This window comes from Mustela putorius, unplaced genomic scaffold (genome assembly GCF_011764305.1).
Source record: "Mustela putorius furo isolate JIRA1106 unplaced genomic scaffold, ASM1176430v1.1 tig00000107_pilon_pilon_pilon, whole genome shotgun sequence".
Classification (NCBI taxonomy): domain Eukaryota; kingdom Metazoa; phylum Chordata; class Mammalia; order Carnivora; family Mustelidae; genus Mustela; species Mustela putorius.
Window position 1 is genome coordinate 4,538,753 of NW_025421284.1, and position 10,083 is coordinate 4,548,835.

The following is a 10,083-nucleotide window of genomic DNA, read 5'->3' on the forward strand; positions in this document are numbered from 1 at the left end:
GAGCCCCTGGCACGGCTGTGAGCCTGCTGGCCGGGGGGACGCCGGACACAGAACGCCGGAGCACGTCCGAGTCCACACTTCACATCGTCCCTGGCTTTGTCCCCGGCCACAAAGTGTCAGCTTTTCAGTGGGCCCAAGAAGGAAAGGCTGCTCAGCCGGTGACAGGCAGAGTGCACACCCACAGCGAACACGCGTGCACACGCACTCCCACACGCACGTGCATGGCCGCACGCGCCCACACTGGCAGGCTCACACACACGCACAAACACACTCCCACACTCCCACGGGTGGCAGCGCCGTAACAGGGCTGGAGATACTGCGGTGAAGGCTTTCTGTGTCCAGGCAGGGGGGGCAGGAGCTGGTGGACACCTGCCCCCCGCCCCCGAAAAAACCATCTGTGGACAATAACCATGTGTGCACGTTTCTTCGCAAGCAATCAAGGGCTCGGTCTGCTTTCTGCAGACCAGTCCCTATGGCTCTTGGGCACCTTCCCCTGGAATTGGCGAGAAGCCTGCCCTTGGGTCCAGCACAGAGAGACACAGGGACAGCCAGACCCCCACCAACAAGGGTCCGTGACACTGTCCTGAGAGTTGAGGCCTTGCAGATGCATGTGTGCAACTCCGTGTGACTGAGAGCACGTGCATGTGGGAGCGTGTGTGCATGCGTAGGCGTGTGTTGGGGGTGGAATTCCTGGCCTCGGCATGCACGTGTGGCAATGACGCGCTCAGAGGGGTGTTGTCACGCGCACTAACTGCACGCGTGCCGACTCGGCTGCACCCTGCACTTACACGCTGTCCCGGCTCCCAGCCACTCGGAGGGGACGGGACGACACAGAGGTGTGAATGGGGGAGGGTGCCCGGGACCCTGCGGAGTCTGTGCCGGAAGCCCTGGGTCCGTCCGCCGTGCTGCGTAGGAAGGACACGGGGCTTCAGAGCCATAAACCAACAACAGCCGAAACAGAGAACCCCCAACCTCACAAGAAACGCGCGTCCCTTCCAATGCCTCGCTGAGCCCCGACAGCCACACACAGCACTCCCCCCAGGACGGCCTGACAGCCCCCGCACACCGGGCCGGTAGACGCCGTCCGCCTGCGTCTTCTGCAGCAGAGCCCACAGCAGAGCCCCCTGTCGTGCTCCAGCTCTGGGGTGACCCAAAGCGCGGCCTCTGTCCCCCGCACCGGGGCTCTGGTCCGGGCACCGGAAACAGAGCGGCCCTTTCTGTGACAGACCCGGGGACTCGCCCCTGCAAGGGGAGCAGCTCCCGGTCGTGGCCCAGGCTGAACGGACTCCGCTCCGTCCTCGGAAAGTTAGTCCACCCGCAGCAGCCACAAGGAGGAAGCACCCGGCCTCGGGCGAGGGGTCGGAGGCGCCTTCCCACCAGCCCCGCGGCCCGGCCTCGTGGCGCGGCGTTATCCTGCCGACTAGTTTCTTACCTTAAGTCACAGGGAAACAAACAAACGCATCATCTGAACAATCGCGTCACCGGATCCACAGACGGGAGACCGGGCCTGTGCGCCCAGCCCTGTGCGCGGACGGCACGGCAGCGTCCCACACTGAGGACGGCCCCTGCAAGTGCCCCACACGGAGCGGGGACCCTGCGCCACACACCACATCCTCCCTCGGTCCACACTGAACAGAGCAGGGCCTTCGGGAGGACGCTGGTGTGGGTCACTGAGGCCAGACGGGCGCTCACCTGGGGCCGTGCAGGAACACGGAAACCCCAGGAGCGCTGGGGTCTGACGTCCCTCTTCCTGAAGACTCCCCCCATGTTACCACTGGTGGCAGAAGACAAAGCGACTCCTGCCGATGCTATGTTTGGGGCTGGTCTGAGCACCGCACGCGTGTCCATCACTGGGCTCCTGGGGACAGCGGGGACAGCCCCACCCCCCCACTCCGAAGGAGAGACCCCATTGCCAGAACAGGAGCCCTCAGGGCCATGATTTCAGAGCATGGGACGCTTCCCGCCGTGCTGCGGCCGGCCCCGAGGCGGGTCGGGTGGCAGGTGCTTTCACAGAGGCTTGGTCGGAACGGAGGGGTTTTCTGGGTGTGGAAAGTGCCTGATCGGCTCAGATCTGCGGTGACTATGAAGAAGCCAGAGGCGGCCCAGTGTTCTGCCAAGGAAGCGGTGTCTGTGGCGTCGGTCTTACCCAAGCCAGAATGCCCTGTAAAGACTGATATTGGCACCGATAAATTACTAACACTACATCTGAAAGTAATGATGTACTATATGTCGGCAATTGAATTTAAATAATAAAACAAAATAAAGATTCATATTGGTTAGGGGGCCTGGGTGGCTCAGTGGGTTAAGCCTCTGCCCTTGGCTCAGGTCATGATCCCGGGGTCCTGGGACCAAGTCCCTCATCGGGCTCCCTGCTCAGCTGGGGGCTGCTTCTGCTTCTCCCTCTGCCCCTGACTAGTGCTTTCCCTCTTGATCTCTCCTTCTCTCTCAAATAAATAAATAAAATCTTTTTGAAAAGACTTATATTAGTTAAAAATACCTTTTCCCCGCTCAGTTACATATGAGGTTATCAGGGTTTATTTTTTTTACAGTTTTGATCCATTTTTATGGTAGATTGGCACTTACAGTCCAGAAAACTTCTCTTTAAAAGATTGTAACTCACAACTTTTCTGCCCTAAAAAATGATTTTCTCTGTGAAAACACACACGTAATGCACAATTAATAAAATGTATCTTATACAAAACACAGTGAAGGTGTCTTTATAACTTCCAAAGAGTGACCTCCAGGCATTTCCGCGGTGAGGGGCTCCTCAGTGGCCCCAGAACCCCCGCCCCCAGATGCGGGCACGGTAAATGCGGCACATGGCACAGAGCGTGGGCGCTGTCCTGTTTTCCGGCAGGAGTGGCCCCCCCCCCCGGCATCTGGCAGCCCCCTGACGTTGTATAAAGTGAGAACATGACCTGTGGACGGTCCCGTCGACTCTGAAACCAGCCCCAGGGAGCCAGAAACCCGGGCTTATTTGGAGGGAAAGTCCTGTTTCCCCGATCTCTCTCCATGCAGGAGCCATCACGGGAGGCAGGCTGTGTGAGAGCTGGAGCTGGTCCTGCCGTCTTTCCTGTGCAGGAGGCTGTTTATTTACAAATGAATGCAGAACCCACCGTGGAAGGCCTGGGCTTCTGAACAAAGCCGGTGCCTCTCACCCGTCGCCTCCTGGAGAACGCCGGACAGACGGACCAAACCCAAGGGAGGTTTCCAGCTCCGTCATTATGCTAAAGGCCATGTCCCCAGACACAGCGTATCACCTCCCCCCAGCACCCAGACCTGCCAGGCCACCTATGGGCCTCCCCCACCCCCCACGCCAGGCCCCTCCCCGGGGACTCACGCGCGCACTCATGCGTGTCGGCAGACGTGTCTGGGCGTCTGGGAGCCACGGTGGCGCTGACGGCGCCGACAGCGGGTCAGGCCGTTGGGCTGTTTCCGCGGGCCTGCCTTTGACCGCTCCGGCAGCTGGCGGCCGCTCCCCACCCAGCGACCCCTCTGCGCCCTCTGGGTGACAACACTCCCCGTCCAGCCTCTCCAGAGGTCAGCCAGATAACCCCATCCCCGAGAGGCCTTATCTCCGCCCTTCCTCCCCTGCTGTCCCCTGAGAAGGGACAGAACACGGAGGGGCCCTGCTGGAGAGCAGAAATGGTGGGGAAGGGCAGGGCCACTGGGGTCCTGGGCCTCGCCTGCCGTCCTGCCCGAAGGGCCCCGCGTACTGTACGCCCACGCTCCACACCATTCTTGACTCTGACAGAAGCACCAGCCCAAGGCGGTGGCCTCCCTGGGAGCGGCCACAGCCAGTAGACACCCCCAGTCTCTGTGGGCCGGACTGTGCCACAGCGGGGGCAGGGAGCACTCCTGCTGGACGACCGGCCTGTCCCCAGCCCAGCGAGGCACACGGGGACGCCAGCGTGGAACGGCCCACCCCAGCCGCCCAGCGGGGCCTGGAGCCTGCGCCCCACCTGGTGACCCCGGGGGCAGGCCTGACCCCCGGCTCCCGTGAGGGACCTGAGCCCCCCGGGAGCGCACGGCACCACACGTGGCAGCAAGCCGGGGCCTGCTTCCCTTCCCGCAGATAGAAGCGTGTGGTCTTCTGGGGCGGAGGTCTGATGCCCAAGATGGAGGTGCCCACAGGGGCCGTTCCTGCTGCAGGCTCCGGGGCCCCCGACCCAGCTCTGCCCGCCCCAGTGGCTACCGACGCCTCACTCCAAGCCCGGCCTCCCTATCTGCACGGCCCTCTCATGAGAACACCGGTCGCGTGGACTGAAGCCGCGTGACCTCATCGGAACTCCGTCGCACCCGCGGAAACACCGTTGCCGAATCAGGTGGTGCCCGTGGGTTCCAGGTGGGCAGCAATTTGGGGGGACACCATTCAACCCCATTCGGGTGCAACAACTTGTCGGCAGTGTGGACCAGCCCTTGAGCCCTGAGCTGAGCCCTGAGCTTCCAATCCTGGGCCCCTGAGCACAGTGCCCTGCGGGCACACCTCCGTCCTCCTGGACCGGCCCTGTGCTCTGGCCTTCCCGCAGGTGACATGCTCCCGCCTCACCTGCCCTCAGAGGAGGCCACTGGGGTCTCCAGGGAGGCTCACCTCCGGGCTCGCACACACACACACACACACACACACACGGAGATGCGCGTGCACACGGGCTCGGCACCTGGCGGAGCGCCCGTCGACGCGGCCTCTCTCGTCTGAAGCCACGATCTGCTCCGAGGACCCGCGGACACGGAGGCGCCACGTGGCGGCTGCCGGGGTTCTGCGGGGGCTCCTGACAGACCCAGCGCTGTGTGAACCGGGCAGAGCGGCAGAGGACCCCGGTGCGACACGGAAATCAAGGAAATGTCCTGCGGCAACAGTAGAGCGTGTGGAGACGAGCGTGTCTCATTTCAACAGGAGACGAAGCAGGATAGGCCTTTGGAATGAGGACACGACGTTCGAGAACAAAACCGGCGTGGCGGGGGAGGGTCGGGGAAGATCACGGTCGGCGCGAACAGCGGCGCGGTCCCATTTTCTTATGGATCAATAGTCCATTCTTCCGGCTCAAATGCGACTGCGGAGTTATTGCCGGCCTCGGCCTCACCCTTCCAGCCCTGCGCCGTCACGAGAAAATAACAAACGACTTCCTGGGCCACAGACCCAGACCCCAGGTGAGCCACGATCGTCCTCCGAATCGGTTTCGTTTCAAAATAGGAAGAAGGGGCATCTGGACTAATTAGACCCCGGCGAACACCCAAGCCTTTACAAATAAGTCAGCGTCGGAAAAATGGCTGGTGACCACTGCAGTGGCGCTCAGGACCGCCGCCCGCCACCCGGCTCGCTGACACGGCGCCCTGGGAGCCGCGCGTGGACGAGGCCTCTTCCGGCGGGCGGGACTCCGTGCTCCCTTCGCCTCCAGCGATCAGATCACACCTTTCTCGTCTGAGAAGTTATTTTCGGTCACTGCCCCGAGCCCTTGCTCCGAACCGGAGTGGAAGGGCCCCAGTGAGAGGAAAGCCTAGGGGAGACCCAAGACCCTGAGCAGCCGCGGACGGCCCGGCCGCCTTCAGGGAGAGCAGGGGTGCACGTGTCCGCCGGGCTGTGAGCTCCCTTCCTCTGCTCTGCCCGGAGCAGCGCTGCCGCCAACACTCCCAGCTCCAACCCGGCACCCGCGGTCAGACGGCCACACTGTTTACATCCAGAAAGTCAGGAGCAGCCGTAGGACACGAGCCGCGGGCTCCAGACGGCTGCGGGGCCCCTGAGTCAGGCCTTGCCTTCCTGGAGAACCTGCACCTGCCCTGTTCGAGTTGTTCGGGCCCTATAGGAAATCCTCCCCGAAGCCGTGTGCCTGTCCCAACAGTGCTCCTGGACATGAACCCAGAAGACTGGCTTTTTCTGACTTACAGTAAAATAAAATAATGTTCCTGGTTTAAAAAAAAAAAGATATGGATTGTCCTTAAATCTTCGGATGAGGACAGTCAACCTAATACGGACGCTCTGTCTGTGTTGCAGGGAAGGGACCCCCGAGCGTGGGCTGGCGTCCTCTCGCTTCGTGCCCAGCTCCACAGAGCAGCCAGGAGCGAGGCCGCCCCGTGCTCATACCGACTCTACGTGGGACCCTGGGCTCGTTCCCACAGAGGTAGCAAATTCACTTGACTCTGGTACCTTAAAATCTCAATCTTATTAGCACAAAGGGCGTTTTCCATTTTGAAATGATCACTACAATATTTCTAGGGAAAGGGCATTCATTCTGTAGATTACACTCCCCTCGCTCGGTTCTCCGTTCAATGACGAGGGCCGGGGTGGATGATCTCCCACCATATTTTTTAAAATCATTCTTTTTTAAAAAAGATTTTATTTATTCACTTGGGGCAGGGGGAGAGAAAGCGAGAGAGTGCAGGCAGGGGGAGTGGGAGAGGGAGAAGCAGGCTCCCAACAGAGCAGGGAGCCTGACGCGGGGCTCGAACCCAGGACCCCGGGATCATGACCTGAGTCGAAGACAGACACTTCACCGACGGAGCCCCCGGGCGCCCCTTAAATCACATTTTAAATGTATCTGTAGGCATAATCTGCCAAGTAATTGTCGCCATTCACAAACACTTTTTGCAGAATTCAAGGTTGGGTTACGAGGGGATTTTCCCCATTAAAACGGCTTAAATGCATTTGCTGAGGAGACTCCGAGCCCGTGTCTGAGCCCTGGGCATGTGAGATGACCCTGCGGACATGGGAGGGGTCGTGAGGCCTGATCAGGCGCTTACGTGCGGTGCCAGGCGAACCGCCGGCCCCTCTAGAAGTGCGAGGACAATCAGAAGCAGGTGTCGGCCCTGGGCCAGTCCTGACTCTGAATCGGCGGGACGCCTGTGACGATAGCCCTGGTTGCCCCTTTCCTGCCCGTGATCAGTGCGGGGCCAGAAGTGGCGTGGTCCAGCTGTGACCTCGGATGTCGACGGCTCCTTCAGGTTTTGAGGGCTGAGCTGGGTCTCCTGGGACAACCCCGGGGCATCACCCACGGCTGCTGCGTCCTGCTGCGGCCACTATAGCTGGAAGGCCCTGGCGACGGCAGGATGTGGCCACAGGAGGTCTGGGGGAGGACAGCAAAGGCAGTGCCGAGGGACGGAGCACCCATCCCCAGGGATGCAGGGGGTCCCGGAGGACAGAGAGGGCCGAGCTATGGGAAGCCGGACCCGCCGGGGTGGCGGCTGTGCGGACCGGCGGCTCTTACCGCACGTGGAGCCCGGGACGTCAGCTGTCCCCTGCCGCCCCAGGGAAGGTAGGCAGAACTCACCCAGGAGTACAGGCGTGAGCCGGGGAGAAGCAGCGAGCCTGGGAAGGAGGAGCGCCGGGTCCTCTGCCTCCACCGGGAGCAGCGCCCACCACAGGACAAGCTAGGACGAGGTGCCCAGTCCAGGCCCAGGGCCGCTGACGCACCTCCCGGCCAAGGGGAGCCGCTGGGAAACCCACAGTCCTCGGTGCCGGGTTTTACGACGAAACGCCTGGCGGAGTCTGCCAGCTTCCTCGACACGGCAGCTAGTTTGACTCACAGCGTGAAGAAAATCTTCAAATGAAAGAACACTTTAAATTGTGAATTTCTTGTACCTAAAAATAAGACTGAAAGCTGGAAATCCAAATTAGGAAGGGCATTCAATGAGCCAGGGAGTAAATCACAATTTCTCCATCATGTAATTTTATTTTTACGTAAAACTGGGATTAGGTAAATAATTTTGTTATGGCCGCAATACATCTAATACAGCGTTCTTCTTAACCCTAAAATCTGGGCAGAAACTGTTTTATTTACAAACTAAACGGGTCTCATGAAGACTCATGTAAAGTGCCTTCAACAAGAACAATCCAGAATCTCACGACCCTTCCTTGTGGGAGAGCCGTGGGCTTGCAGACTCCGGGTCTGCAGCCGTGGCTCGCACGGGACGCGGCGGTCCAGAGCACCGGCCTGACGCGTGGCCAGAGCCCACAGTCTCCCGCGTCGGGATCCTTTCAACACAACCGTGGGAACATTAAAGCCGTCTGAACTCCTAACACGAATTCCCACCGGTGAAATTCTGCCCGTCTTCCCGAAGCAGCCCTGGGAGTTTGAAGGAGGTGCCGGCGAGAGCTCACAGCTGGGTTGGAGAAAGAAGCGACACAACCGTAGCTCGTGGGCACGTCAGCCTTTTATCTCAGACGGGACCCTTCCCCGCAGAGCGTACACGCGGTGACACGTCCCAGGATGCAGTTTCTGTCTGGACTTTCGGGGGACCCACGGCGAGGACAGAAACCTGTGACATCATCGTGACGCCCCGTCTGGGCGAGGCAGCCAGCGCGTCCCCTGCAGACAGGCCGCCGCGCATCCCTGCTACGGAAGCCGCAGTGCCGTTTACGGGGCGTCAGTCCGTGACTCCTCTCCGCCGCTCTCCCCAGACCTCGCGGTGGGGTCTGACTCCCCAGCACCTGCCTCCTTCCCAGCCTGGGGCCCGGGGACCCGGCGCGTGTGCGGTGCCCGCCGCGTTTCCTTGTCTTCCGACAACCTTCTAGGATCCGAGGATACCGTGTGCTGGCCCTCGTTTTTAATGATATAATGAAATCTCATTTTTAATTACCTGAACAAAAAGGTTTCAAGTCCGTCAGATTGTTTCTCAGGCCCGCAGAGGCATTAACGGGCTCCAGAACCAATTACCTCCGTTTCCTTTTTACTTATTGCAAATGTGACCTTTTGCGAGCGCGTGATTGCGAGTCTCCCGCTGTGAGCCGGTGTCCGTCGGGCTCCGGGGCCCGTCGCCACTCAGTCAGGACGCTGCTCGTTCCCACCCCCCTGACGGCTGGAGGACAAGTCAGCGTCTGGGACCCCGTGCTGTCAGGACAGGGACCCACGGCCAGATGGCCCTCCCGGTGACAATCCCAAGCACTCGCGACAGAGATGAGGACAAGCCATCCTCCCGGGGAAGGAAACCACGCTCTGCTTGTGGAGCGGGAACCATGGCGACCAGCGTGGACACGTGGACCTGTGGACAGCGGGGGTGGGGGCGGTGAGCCGAGAGCAGACACCAGCCCCACCACCCGCTTCCAGGGCGCCCATCCCCTCGCTCAGGCTAGGCACATGCCCTTCCTCCCTGTTTGGGGAAGGCATGCGGGGAGGTCTCCTTGGGGAGCAGAGTGGAGCCCAGAAACCAGGAGGGGCTGCAGGGCTGCGGGTGACCCCCCATCCCACACTGACTGGATACGGAGCATCGGCCCACGGGGGCCAGGGCAGGATCGGCCGGGCCGGGCGCCAGCCCCAGGCAGGGGGCAGAGGGTGCACAGGCGAGCCAGGGCAGAGGCTCGGGGCCACGGCGCCCACGGCTGTGCGATGGGCCAGCCTGCCTGTGACACTCAGAATGCCACCTCCCCCCCGCACGTGCCGCACAAAGGAGATGGGACCACCATCAGGGAGCAGGGCGGGGGCCATGGGGCCTCCGGACCCCCGAGGGACAGGCTCCCAGTGAATCTGAGACACACACACAGGGTCGCTGACAACCATCCAGCCCCCAGGCTTTCCTCCCACACTTGGGGCAGCGGAGAGACGAGTCCGTTCTGCACTCGGCAGCCAGGGGCCAGGAGACCACGGCCGCACCAGGGGAGACGCTCTTCTGCGACTTCCAGCTGGACTGGGAGTGAGACCTCCGCGGGGGTGTCGCGTGAGGCCAGGACCAGCCGGCTGGCGTCCCAGCCGTGCCTCCTGCTGCTCGGAAACTCCCACCAGCACGTCAGCCCTGTGCAAACTCCTGACGCAGCCGACGCCCGGACACCCGCCTCGAGGCCTCCAGTGTCCAGCCCCACGACAAGCCCCACGTGTCAGCGGAGCCGCCTGGACTCATCCTGGGGTGCGGACGTGCAGGCAGAGGGACAGGCACGCCCGGCCCAGGAGAGACGCGATCCGCAGAGGCATCACAACACCCCGCGGGTAACAAAGCGCCGCCCGGGGGAGAGGCCCGGAGCAATGGGGACCCACGACCCCCACCCCGCAGCCCCCACTTGCACCCCGGGAAGCAGGAGCCCCTCACGAGCCGGACGCCGGTGTCCAGGGCCGCCCGCATGCTGGAAGCTGGCAAGTAAATGCTGCGGAAGAGCAGGTG